This window comes from Aulonocara sp. 'chitande type north' Nkhata Bay, linkage group LG9, assembly GCF_057382095.1.
Source record: "Aulonocara sp. 'chitande type north' Nkhata Bay isolate Kocher_YH1m ecotype deep benthic linkage group LG9, A_spYH_male_GT1.1, whole genome shotgun sequence".
Lineage (NCBI taxonomy): Eukaryota > Metazoa > Chordata > Actinopteri > Cichliformes > Cichlidae > Aulonocara > Aulonocara sp. 'chitande type north' Nkhata Bay.
The window spans coordinates 574647-587873 of NC_141352.1; the positions used below are offsets into that span (position 1 = coordinate 574647).

Below are 13227 nucleotides of genomic sequence, written 5' to 3' on the forward strand. Positions count from 1 at the left end.
TTCTCTTTTTCTTGCACTTTCTCCCTAGTTTGTTTTAGAGTAAGGGTCGTGTTTTAAAAGGGATTTTTTTGGCATTTGGGTCTGCTTTTATGTTAACTGGGCCAGGTGGAATATTGGTAGTGGGAGGTCCCTGAGCTGGGGCTCACACCTTATAGAAATTAGGCCTTGCATAATGGTGATTGCAGTGGTACCAATCATTTCCTTAGGGAAACACTTGGCTTCCCCAAGGAAAAGGAAGCTGGCTGATGCTGGCTGATATTGAGAGTTCAAATGAACAATTGAGAGACCAGTTACAGGAATGCTCACTGGTGACTGGTCCAGTGCCAGGCTTGTCCACTGCACCATCAAATTTGAACCCAAAAAATGAAGCTCCAAATGTGTGTTATGCTTATGTGCCCCAAGAGCATAAATGTCTGAAGTTTAATGGGAAATTGTCAGTGGGCTTGTTAACTGTTGATCAGTGCGTTGAAGAAGTGCGTAGATGTCTGGAGATTCGCCCTTTGTCATGAGCAGAACAAGTGATGTTTATGATGGACATATCTGATGGCAGTGTCCGTTTTCACCGGAGAGATGCTCCAGTAAAGATTTTTGCTATTTTAAATGAGAATTATAGCTGTACTCAGTCTTAGGGAGCTGCTCAGTTACAGTTTTTCCAGCGTATCCAGAGAGAGGGGGAATCTCTGCAAGACTACTTTTATGCCCTTAAATCATTAATGGATGTTGGAATATCCAAGACACCAGCTTGTATCCCCAAAAGTGATACAGTGTTAAGAGAGCAGTTTAACATGTTCATGATGATACGCTGCGGAGAGAGTTGAAACAGTGGGTTCTTCAAACACCAGACATTTCCTTTGTTACTCTACGCAGTATTACCCTTAGGTTGGCTGAGGCGAGCTGACAGGGAGGGAAAACTAGGTCTCGAGTGAATTCCCTTGATACCAACCGTCAGGGGGAGAGGGAGGTAATGCAACTATGCACTCAGTTACCGCTAAGCCTAGTGATGGCATTTTAGAGATAAAGGAGTGTCTTTGTAAACATCAGGTTCAGTTGCATACTCTTATGAAGCAAATGTCTGTCCATTTTTCTTCTCAGACTGGACTAACCCCCACCTCTCCCTCAACTAGGCATTTTCGTTTTCAGGCCGATGGCAAGTCAATATAGGTTACATGGAGCTTGATATGACTGTTTTTGGTGGCATCCTGACAAAAATGGGCATAGTGGTAGAGGACCCTCCAGATGGACATATTCAGCAGCTAAGGAGTGTGCCTGGCCTCTTTTGTAATGAATATCATTAGCCGTTGTTACCGCCTACTGTTTGAGCGGTTCAGCTCTGGTCTGTTTGAATCTCCTGCCCTTGAAAATACCACTGAGACATGGAAGGAGACTCTTCATAAGTGTCAGTGCATTGAGGCTTTGAATACATTGGGGTACTTGGGTAAAGCCAAGGTCCACAGTCGAGCTGTTTGTGTCCCTGCTGGTTCTTTGAAATGGATTTTTGATATGAGTAAAATTCCCTGAACTTTTGGAACAAACATCATAGCATGTGTGTGTGTGTGTGTGTGTGTGTGTGTGTGTGTGTGTGTGTGTGTGTACACCACCTCCCTCCAAGTGTGTGTCCATCTGTTCCTCTATTTGTCACGCTGCTTCATCTCTAAATCTTTTGCTTAGTGTTCTTCTGTCGGTCCTATAGATGTGGTTTTAATAACAAGATCTGATATTTAGTGGTCATGTTGATGTTATTCCTTTGTTAGTGGACCTCAAAATCAGACTGTTTGTGTGCATGTGCATAACAAAAGATATGATAAAACATGAGATTACACTATGGAGTAATAAAGTAGTAAAAGTAGCTGACTTCCTGTCCTTACAAAACCTCTTGATTTGACTTGATTTCATCAGACTGCTAAACACTGACCACTAATATATATATATATATATATATATATATATATATATATATATATATATATATATATATATATATATATATATATATATATATAGTGTTATGTCATCATATATAAATATATGCATATTTTGTAATGTGCATTCATTCTTATATTTGTACTTGTATTTATTCCTATATATTTTTTTGTTTTTTATGTTTCTTGTGTTGTGCACACCTCTGTTGCTTGTAATGCTTGCACACAAGAATTTCACTCACATGTGCTGGACCAGTGTAAAGGTAATGTGATGTAACAATAAAAGTGATTTGATGTGATGTTTCTGATGAATTTCCTGTCTTTTCCTGAGGACTGTTTCTCCAGCTAAATGTCACAGAGAACATCTTATTAGCCAATTATTCTAATATAAACTTTGTAAATGTCTATAACAGTTTTAAGGGCCATAAAGCTCCACAATACATATTCTGAAGTACCACCAACACATAGAAAACTGCATTTGTACTACTCCACTCTTGGTTGTCTTTATACAGAGATTGAAAAGGCAAAGTGGTTTGTAAGTTTTCCCTGTAATGCTCTAAAACTTAAAACTAGAATTTTAAAATGGAACCTAAATCTGATTGGTAGCCAGTGCAGCGACTTTAAAACAAGAGTCATACAAGCTCCCTTGTTAGAGCGGGTCAGTAGCCTCACTGCAGAGTTTTGAACAACCTGTAGACAAGCTAGCCCGTTCTTGTTTAGACAAGTAAACGGGCTGTTACAGTAGTCAAGTCTTGTAGAGACAAAAGCATGTATTATCATCTCAAGTTCACTTGTTGACTCGATGGAAGTTTTGAAATGTTCCTCAAGTGAAAAAGCAGGTTCTTACTATCTGATTTAAATGTCCCTCCAAAGAAAAAACTTCATCAAAAATAACACCTAGATTTCTAAGGTTATGCCTCTGTGAGGAACCTAAGTCACCCAGTGGCAGTTTAATATCAGGTATTGCACTGTCGGGTGCAATAATCAAACTTTCTGTTTTGTCTGGGTTAAGCTGTAAACAGTTATTGTTCGAACATTGTTTAATGTTGGTTAAACAGTCAATCAGACCGGAGAGCTTGTGAACTTCAGAAGGCTTAAATGAATAAGGCAAGGCAAGGCGCTATAGTATAGTATAGCTGAATATCGTCAGCAAAAGATGATAAGATACTTCAGGAAACTGCCGTATTATCTGGCCTAAAGGGAGAAAGTATATTAAAAACAGAATAGGTCCCAGCACGGAGCCCTGAGGAACTCCACACAGCAGCTCTGTAGATTCCGACATGATCTGATTTGCAGCCACACTAAAACTCCTTTCCAGATATGTAGGATAAAAACCAGTCTAGAACAGAGCAGACATCCCAACAAGGTCTCTCAGTCTGTTTATCAGGATGGTATGGTTGACTGTATCAAAGGCTGAGGTGAGGTCTAACAAGACTAGGACTGTGTATTCTCCGGAGTCTGCTGACATCATAATATCATTAGTGACTTTTAGTAGTGCTGTCTCAGTGGAATGCCATTTACGAAAACCAGATTGAAAACAGTCATAGATGTCCCATATAGCAGACAGGTCCGGCCCGGATCTGGTGTCAAGCTGGCACTGCTGGTTGACTTCTGGCATGGTAAGTGTTATGTCATCCAGATATGGGCCAGGCCAGGTGCAGATGGCACTGTTTATGTGATGACATGCCACATCTGGCCTGATTGTGGTTTGGCTTATGCGGCCCAGGCTCATAAAACAAACAAACAAAAAAAAAAAAACAGGTCTGGCCCAGATTCGGCATCAAGCTGGCACTTCTGACTGACTGGTGTCATGGCAGGGTGTATATCAACCATATGTGGGCCAGGTCTGGCAATGATGGCACTATTTATGTTCATATTTTCCTATTTTAGTTAGAAGACCCAAATGCCATGTTGCAATACTATACTGCTATGGTAGCCAACATTTCAAATGCAGGTTTGAACGGTTTGTGAGTGTACACTTTATCCAAAACCTAGTGAGGAGTTACTCATGTTTACCACCGGGTGGCTGTAGCTCAGGAGGTAGAGCAGGTCACCTACTGATTGGAAGGTTAGTGGTTCAATCCCTGGCTCCTCCAGTCTGAATGTCAAGAGTGAATGTGTATGAATGTAGTTAGGAAGCACTCAGCGAGATAGTGGGTGAATGTGGCATGTTATATAGAGCACTTTGAGTAATCGGGGAGAGTAGAAAAGCACGATATAATTGTCAGCCCATTCACTGTGTGAAAAGGGTTTCCTCAAGTTAATTTTGCACTGTTATGTTCCGTCACATGTTGTTATTACATGCTTTGATTAAGGTACACATTAGGCTGACATCAGGGGCCAGAGCTGAAACTGTTCTGGGCCAGCACAGGGCCAGCAGTGTGTCTGCAACTGGCCTTACGTTGGCCCATGTGTGGGCCACATCTGGCAAACCAGATCTGGGCCACCAAAGGGCCGTCATTCTTTGCGGTATGTGGGCTATGTGTAAGCACAATGTGTGGCCAGATCTGGGCCATACCAATTTTGCTATGTGGGTCCATGTATGCTGTAAGGTGGACAGCAACTGTCTTCTCAAAGAGTTTTGACATAATGGGATGGGAGTTTGGAGAGAGGTCTAAAATGTTGAAGTAGTGTTGGATCCAGGTTGGGGTTTTTTAAGCCTTGGTTCCACAATGGCATGTTTAAAAAAGCTGGGGAACACCCCAGTCTGAAGAGAAACATTAAAAAGGTTCACAACCCAAGGACCAATGGTGTCAAAGGCATTGATGAAAAGCTTAGTGGGAATAATATCTGATGGGCTTGAGGATGGCTTCATTTTGTCCACCAGATCTGCTATTTCATCATATGTCACCGTTGTAAAAGTTGACCCGGAGTGTAAAGGGAGTGCCTCACTTGGAGAACAAGAAAGCTTTGGGGAGATTTTAGCATTGATTTCTTTAATCTTATCAACAAATAATTGGAGGAGTTTATTACTGTCTGCTTTAGAGTGTACATCTAAAGGTACCACATCTGGGGATAATATAGCACTCTTTTGTCAAAAAGAAACTTGGGATTTCTCTTGTTTTTTGATATGCGTCTAGAAAAATATTCTGATCTAACAGTTTTCACCGTATCATTTAAGGAGAGCATGAGATCTCGAAGATGGAGCCTGTGTACTTCAAGTTTGGTTTTCTTCCATAGTCGTTCCCTTTTGCGGCATATTCTCCTTAAATTTAAGATAGACTCATTTATCCAAGGGCATGTCTTCTTTTGTAAGGCCGATTTTGTTTTAATAGGTGCCGCTTGATCCAAAATGGATGTGCATTTTCTATTAAGGATAATGGAATGATGAATAAGGATGAAGGATGAATAAGAGTATTTACATTATGTTTGACAGTAAAGAACTGTCAAACATAATGTAAATAATTTATCGCGAGGACACAGTGATAGTGAGGTAATCAACAGAATCCAGAGCATCAGATGAGAAGGATCCAGTCTGTACTGGTCTGTACACGTTTCCAAACAAATCCGGAAGGCTAACTGGCAGCAAAAACCGGGGACGTCTCCAGGCCAGTCGGGGAATCTCTGATCTGTAGGCTCGTCTAATGTGTACCTGTATGCCGGCCCTACAGCCTCTTTTCCTCAATTTCTTCATGGAATTGCCTAAGGCACATTTCATAAGTAGCAAGAAGTAATCCGGCGAGGAAGAAGAGCACACAAATGGTGGGGGGAAAGTTTACTTATTACTGTCCCAATCATCATAAAGGCGTTCCATAGACTCTTTGATGTGGAGCAGGGAAGAACGGTCATAAATCACAGCAACATAGCTATGATATAATAGCATAAAATACAATACAACGCAGACACCTCCCTTCCTTCCCTCCCCATCTCCAGCTGCCTCCCTCTTCCCGCTCCACCACAACCACCCACACATGCAGGACCTTGGAGTAGGGGTATGTCACCAGGGTGCAGAGGAGGCCACCCCCCACCCCCCTGTCCCCTTCTGGCTGGGCACGATACACGGAATCCAAAGTACCATCAGGGTGTACACCCCACGCCTGGCGTCGTTGCCCGCCTCTCAATGTTAAATACACGTAGACATTGAGGGCTAGCAGGAGGGACCATGCGCTTACCTGCTGCTCTCTGGCAGGTAGCTCCATGCCCTCCTGGGTTTTAAATGCACCTTAGAACACACATGCATCAACACTACAATGAGCGGGTGGAGGGAGGTTTGGAGTCTTCTCTCACCCCCATTCTCTGCGACCTGCTGGAGCGGGGGGGCTAGGAGGAGGAGTTGGCCGTCCGACTGCGGTCTGGAGTGTGGGGCCTCCCTGCTGCTGCGGAGTCGGGGCGGTCTGCCTCCCCCCACCGCAGGGAAAAGGGTAACACCACCTGGGTCTGGGGGCAGTTCCCCCCCCTCCAGGGGCAAGGGTACCTAGACCCGGGGCTTAGAGTACGCTTGGGGAGTGTGATCGTGTGTACAGCGTCTCTTTATGTCTGTCTCCACGTTGGTTGAGTGTGGAGTAAGTGCATATGAGAGCATGAGGGTGGGAATGGATGTTTGTATATGTGTGTGCCTGTATGTCTGTGTCTATATGTCAGGTTGGGTGTCAGGCGCCACCTCTCTGGGGACATCTCAGGCCCTCCAAGGTTTGGAGGCCTATCTCCCCCTACCACCACTTCCCCTGCCAGTGGCGGACTCCCTCAGGTGTCGGTGCGTTGGTGGTTCTTTGTGTCCGGGGGTGGGCGTCCAGGTACACACCGGCTCACTCCTTGGCGGCCGCTTATCGGGGCCTGGAGCCTGGGGCTCGCTCGGGCCACTTCGGAGGTGGGGTGCCCCCGGCCTCTCGGCCTGGGGCTCGGTCACTCAGGCACGGCTGGCTGCCGGCGGAGCTCACGGGCGCGTCACTGCAACTCCCCCTGGCTTCTGCTCCGCGGCTGCTGAGTGAGCCCTCATCTGGGACTCTCCTCAGCTCTTTCTGGGACAGTGGCGCGGCTGCCCCTCTGTTGGTCTTCCTTGGTCTCTTGTGTTCTGGGGGCCTCTGGATGTCTGGAGTTTTGATCTCCTCCATACCTGCTTCATGCCCTGGAGGACGGGGCTGTGGCCCCCCCACACCCTCTAGCAGATCATTACATGAAGGAACCTTTAAAAAAAAAAAAAACAAGCGCGTCCATGCTCACAGGTGTACACACGGGTGATCACACACACAAACTACACCCTTTTTGGCTCCTACCTCAAAGCACACTGTGTTCTGTTGATCTTATGAGCTGCACAATAATGTTTAACATTTAGTATTTACTGTCATATTCCCATATATCATTGTGATGTTGTTTATTCTATTACTCTTGTTCTCTTCTGCTTGTTTTCTTTTTTCTTTCTCAGCAGGTGACCCAGGTGATTGATATATGCATTTTTTTTTTCTCTGCCCGTTCTGTTGGTTTTTGTCTTTTGCCCTTCTCCCCCGTCCCTCTTCTCAGCTGTTTCTCTTTCCCTCTTTCTTTCTCCCCTTCTTTCCCCCAGTCAAGTCTGTCCCATATTCAGTAAGTGAAAATAAAATAAACAATAAAAGGTGAATCAAATGGACCATTATGGCAAGGCTGGGATGGTCAATTTGGTAAAGTAAATCCGTTGGGCATCTTTCTTTGCCTTTAGACAACAATTCTGATGGCAAAAGAGCCAAACGGGATAGACAAAAAAAAAATAAAAAATACAACGCAGACAGGTAGAAGTCAAGCTGAGCAAAGGGGCCATCTTCCTGTCACAGCTGATCTTCAAACTGATGTCATGATTTGGTTTTGTTTTATTTATATAGTAGTAATTTTTTGTTTTCTATCATTTATTAGTGAATGAGTCCTGGATTTGCTCTCTTTAGTAATATTTCTGTTTTCCTGTCACTGTCTCATCCCAGTGTCTCCTGTCAGTCTGTACTCTATGTTTCCTCGGTCTCCCCCGTGTGTCATGTGCATTCATGTGTGTTCTCCCGTCATGTCCTCTGTATTTGTTCCTCACTTATGTGCGTGTCTTGTCTCCCGTTCCTACTTTCCTGTCCCATGTCAAGTCTTAGTCTGCGTGTTTCCTGTTTTACTTTGACAGTCTTGCATCTCATGTTCAGTGTGTTCAGTTTTGTTTCCTTCCTTCATTTGTCATTATGTTTATTCACCCCAGCTGTGTTCGCTGAGTGTTTCCTTTTCCCTCCTCAGGCTCATGCGTATTTATGTAGTAAATCCCATCCCATTTATCCCAGTTAGGTTATTGTTGGTTCGCCTTTATTGTTGTTTTTCCACCAGCCTCATTAGATGGCTTGCTTTTCTGTTTAAATCAAGTTTTGTTCCACATGTCTGATTTTGGGTCCACTTTCTAACTTCCACTCAGTCTGCATCCACAGACCGTGACATGGGTATAATCTGCAGAGCTGTGAAAATGTGCGCTATGCCTTCTAATGATACTGCTGAGAGAAAGCATGTATAATGTAAACTGACGTAGTCCAAGAGCAGAATCCCATTGAACTCCATAATCAACCTTAGTGTGTGAAGACTCTAATTTGTTCATGTCTAGAGCAATGTTCCCTCTAATGTTTCATGTGTCTGAGCAAACACACAAACTCCCTGAGCGTCCCTTGGACCACTGTGAGCAACATCAGACGTGTGCGCTGTGGTCACGTCAGCATCCAAGTTACATGTTTATTAAAGTAATCAAATTACAGCATTTACATTTATGTTAGACTACTTTTAATTAATGCTTTAGCCCACTTACAATGAAAATTAAAAACAATCTTGTTCATGACCTGTGCAGCATGTTAACACTATTAGAAGGAAAAATAACTTGAACTCCAATTTTGAAAAGAAAACTCTCTCTCTCTCTCTCTCTCTCTCTCGCTCTCTTTTCTTTTAAAATAAAGCTCTGACTGTATTATGAGTCTGTGGTCTGGGAGAGAGTCTGTAACTCTGTCTGCAAAATACAGTAAATAATGACCAACGTTGGGCAATTAATTATATAGTTACTTCTTCAAAAAAGTAACTGAGTTTTGCAAACAACAAAGTTTTTTGCAGCTGTTTTTTTGCAGTGTGGACCACATGGATCACAGATCATGTCATCTGCCCTAAAGTGTCTCACCAACTCCAGACCTAATGTTTCCTGAGTCTTATCCTACAGCACATAAAGGCCTGCCTCCCATGGAACCTGGACTCTCATCAGTACAGGACAAACTGGACAAACATATTAATAGAATATTGAAGCAACCTTAAAAAGTCTGTGATAATTACCTAGAAACACCTGTGGTGGGTTCTGTGTAATAAGTATAAATAGAAACAGCCTGCAAAGAGCTGCCTGCCAGCAGGTGGCAGACTGCTGCCTACTGGGAGTCTGCACTTCCTATTTGAACCCTGGATAAAGACAAAGACGAGGGGTGCCAACTGCTAGCTTTAGCCACTCTGTACTCAGAATATAGCTATCTACCCCCAGTGCATTTTGCAGTGGTTTATTTTTAATGACAGACATGAAATATTCTAATATGTGGTTTTGCTTAGAAAAGGAAAAAGATGAATTATTTATTTTACTTCATACAAAATTATAATGGTGCACTTTTTCAATAGGACAGTCTGTATCTTTCAAATTGTTGCTCACCCATACGGTAAAAAAATATATTTTAAAATACATTTTGAAATATATTTCACAATATACAAAAAATGGCCAAAAAATATATGTGCTAAAATACATTTTAAAATATGTATATATTTAAAATGTATTTTAACACATATATTTTTTGGCCATTTTTTGTATATTTTGAAATATATTAATAAAATATATTTCAAAATACAATTTAAATTTATTTAAAATCATTCAAAAAAATATAAATTTAACCCTTCATATATTTCTAAGAAAACACATTCACATGTAACATCTGAAAGAAATCTTTATTTGATGTTTAAAACATACATATAGCATATCAATCAAGCAAGGAATATTCATTTTATAAGTTTATTCTCATTACATACTTAAACATTCTAAAAGAAACACACACACATATACATATATGTGTGTATAAAAAAAAAACACCCAGCACGCCCCTGCGGGCGGTTTATCCTTCAAGCTCGGGTCCTCTACCAGAGGCCTGGGAGCTTGAGGGTCCTGCGCAGTATCTTAGCTGTTCCCAGGACTGCGCTCTTCTGGACAGAGATCTCCGATGTTGTTCCCGGGATCTGCTGGAGCCACTCGCCTAGCTTGGGAGTCACCGCACCTAGTGCTCCGATTACCACGGGGACCACCGTTACCTTCACTCTCCACATCCTCTCGAGCTCTTCTCTGAGCCCTTGGTATTTCTCCAGCTTCTCGTGTTCCTTCTTCCTGATATTGCTGTCATTGGGAACCGCTACATCGATCACTACGGCCATCTTCTTCTGTTTGTCTACCACCACTATGTCCGGTTGGTTAGCCACCACCATTTTGTCCGTCTGTATCTGGAAGTCCCACAGGATCTTAGCTCGGTCATTCTCCACCACCCTTGGGGGCATCTCCCATTTTGACCTCGGGACTTCCAGGTTATACTCGGCACAGATGTTCCTGTACACTATGCCGGCCACTTGGTTATGGCGTTCCATGTAGGCCTTGCCTGCTAGCATCTTGCACCCTGCTGTTATGTGCTGGATTGTCTCTGGGGCATCTTTACACAGCCTGCACCTGGGGTCTTGCCTGGTGTGATAGACCCCAGCCTCTATGGATCTTGTGCTCAGAGCTTGTTCTTGTGGTGCCATGATTAGTGCCTCTGTGCTGTCTTTCAGTCCAGCTTTGTCCAGCCACTGGTAGGATTTCTGGATATCAGCCACCTCCTCTATCTGCCGGTGGTACGTACCGTGCAGGGGCCTGTCCTTCCATGATGGTTCCTCGTCTCCCTCCTCTTTCTTGGGTTTCTGCTGCCTGAGGTATTCACTGAGCACTCGGTCAGTTGGGGCCATCTTCCCAATGTATTCTTGGATGTTCGTTGTCTCATCCTGGACTGTGGTGCTGACACTCACCAGTCCCCGGCCCCCTTCCTTCCGCTTAGCGTACAGCCTCAGGGTGCTGGACTTGGGGTGAAACCCTCCATGCATGGTAAGGAGCTTTCTTGTCTTTATGTCAGTGGCTTCTATCTCCTCCTTTGGCCAGCCTATTACCCCAGCAGGGTACCTGATCACGGGCAGGGCGTACGTGTTGATGGCCCGGATCTTGTTCTTACCATTCAGCTGACTCCTCAGGACTTGCCTGACCCTCTGCAGGTACTTGGTGGTTGCAGCTTTTCTAGCGGCCTCTTCATGGTTCCCATTCGCCTGCGGGATCCCCAAGTACTTGTAACTGTCCTCTATGTCTGCAATGTTGCCTTCTGGTAGTTCAATCCCCTCAGTTCTGACTACCTTCCCTCTCTTTGGCTCCGTTCCGTAGTCGGTATCCGTAGCCAGTCTTGTTAATGATCTCACTGAGGGGGTTCAGGCCTATGCAGAACAGCAGTGGGGACAGAGCATCTCCTTGGTAGATCCCGCACTTGATGGTGACTTGTGCTATGGGCTTGGAGTTGGCCTCTAGTGTTGTGCGCCACATCCCCATTGAGTTCCTGATGAAGGCTCTTAGGGTCCCATTGATCTTGTACAATTCTAGGCATTCCAGTATCCAGCTGTGGGGCATTGAGTCATAGGCCTTCTTGTAATCAATCCAGGCAGGGCACAGGTTGGTCAGTCTGGTCTTGCAGTCTCGGCTGATTGTTCTGTCTACCAGTAGCTGGTGTTTTGCGCCTCTGGTATTCTTGCCAATTCCTTTCTGTGTCCCGCTCATGTATTGACCCATGTGCCTGTTCATCTTAGCCGATATGATGCCTGACAGGAGCTTCCATGTAGTACTGAGGCAGGTTATTGGTCGGTAGTTGGAGGGGACCGGTCCCTTCTTGGGGTCCTTGGGGATCAGGACCGTCCGGCCTTCAGTTAGCCATTCCGGGTGTCTCTCGTTAACTAGCAGCTGGTTCATTTGTGCTGCCAGACGCTCGTGGAGTGCAGTTAGCTTCTTCAGCCAGTAGGCGTGAACCATGTCGGGCCCTGGTGCTGTCCAACTCTTCATACTGGAGACCCTTTCTTGGATATCTGCCACTGTGATGGTTACTGGACCCTGTTCAGGATGTATATATATATATATATATATATATATATATATATATATATATATATATATATATATATATATATATACATATATATATATATATATATACATACACACACACACATATGTGTGTGTATGTGTATATGTGTGTGTGATTGTATGAACATAAGTCAGCATACTTAAAATGTAATTTCTTTTCCTTTTCCAGCAGTCTCAGTTCCCCCAGCTTTCACGGCAATCCTCAAAGCCCTTCTGGACACGCTGGGAAACCCCTTCCTTACCGCCACTGTAACAAACAAAAGTCACAGTTCTATTACTTTTATCAGAGTTAAAATAAAAATGTGATTTATGTTAGCTGGCTTCATTTAGCAAACAGATATTTCTGTTTATATAGATACAGATATTAATACAGATATATTTTACGCATAATTTTACCTCTTTTTTTTCCTAGATGGGAAGTCTATCCAGTTCACATTACAGTAATGCTAACACCCCTTTTGGTCGTCTCTCCTTACCCTCCAGCATTCATAAATCTGTTGACCTTCTTTGTCTGAGACCAACCACTACAATGCATCATCACCTATTTGTATTGGTAACTTACTTTACAACCTATTTTAATGGTTGCAAAGTAAGTTACTTGTGCTGTATGCAATTTTAGATACACAGAAAGTCTTCACTTACTATATATGGCTGTCATAGTGTCCTTATCAAGGGCAGTTCTTCACTCTGCGCCGATGTCCGTTTTGCTCTGTCCTCCTATAAAAAGCATGAACATTTGAGTGTTTGACTAGTTTTAGATTTCCAAAAATTTTATATTTGTACAACTAAACATTTGAACTACAATATATGCTATTGAGCGATACTTTTATGGGTAATTTTTGGTAAAGAAACTGGTGACAGAGTTGTAGGCTTTTTAAAGTACTATTAGCTAACCATTTGAACTGACTTTCAAAGCTGTTTACCTTTTAAATTGCTGTGGATCAAAACCTCCAGTGGGAAGGCGGCCATTAGAAGAACACGCACCATTGAACCTGAAAATAACAAAAACAAACAAAAAACAACAATATATAAGAGTCCGGTAGGGTAATAAATCTCTTCTGAAGCAATATAGTTCATTTTGGGTGAAAAACAAAACATTCCTCTAAAATATATATACTGACATCAGCAATCAACATCATGATTGTAATTATTTCCTTTTTAGTACAT

General features: G+C 43.2%; 1 long non-coding RNA gene across 1 annotated transcript; it reads right to left on the reverse strand.

Annotated features, from left to right (window-relative positions):
• Positions 1-12150: 12150 nt before the first annotated feature.
• Positions 12151-13227, reverse strand: LOC147321364 (uncharacterized). Its single transcript, XR_015130864.1, has 3 exons — positions 12984-13227; positions 12703-12777; positions 12151-12307 (listed from the first exon to the last, which is right to left on the reverse strand). It is a non-coding gene; the product is annotated as an uncharacterized LOC147321364 (long non-coding RNA).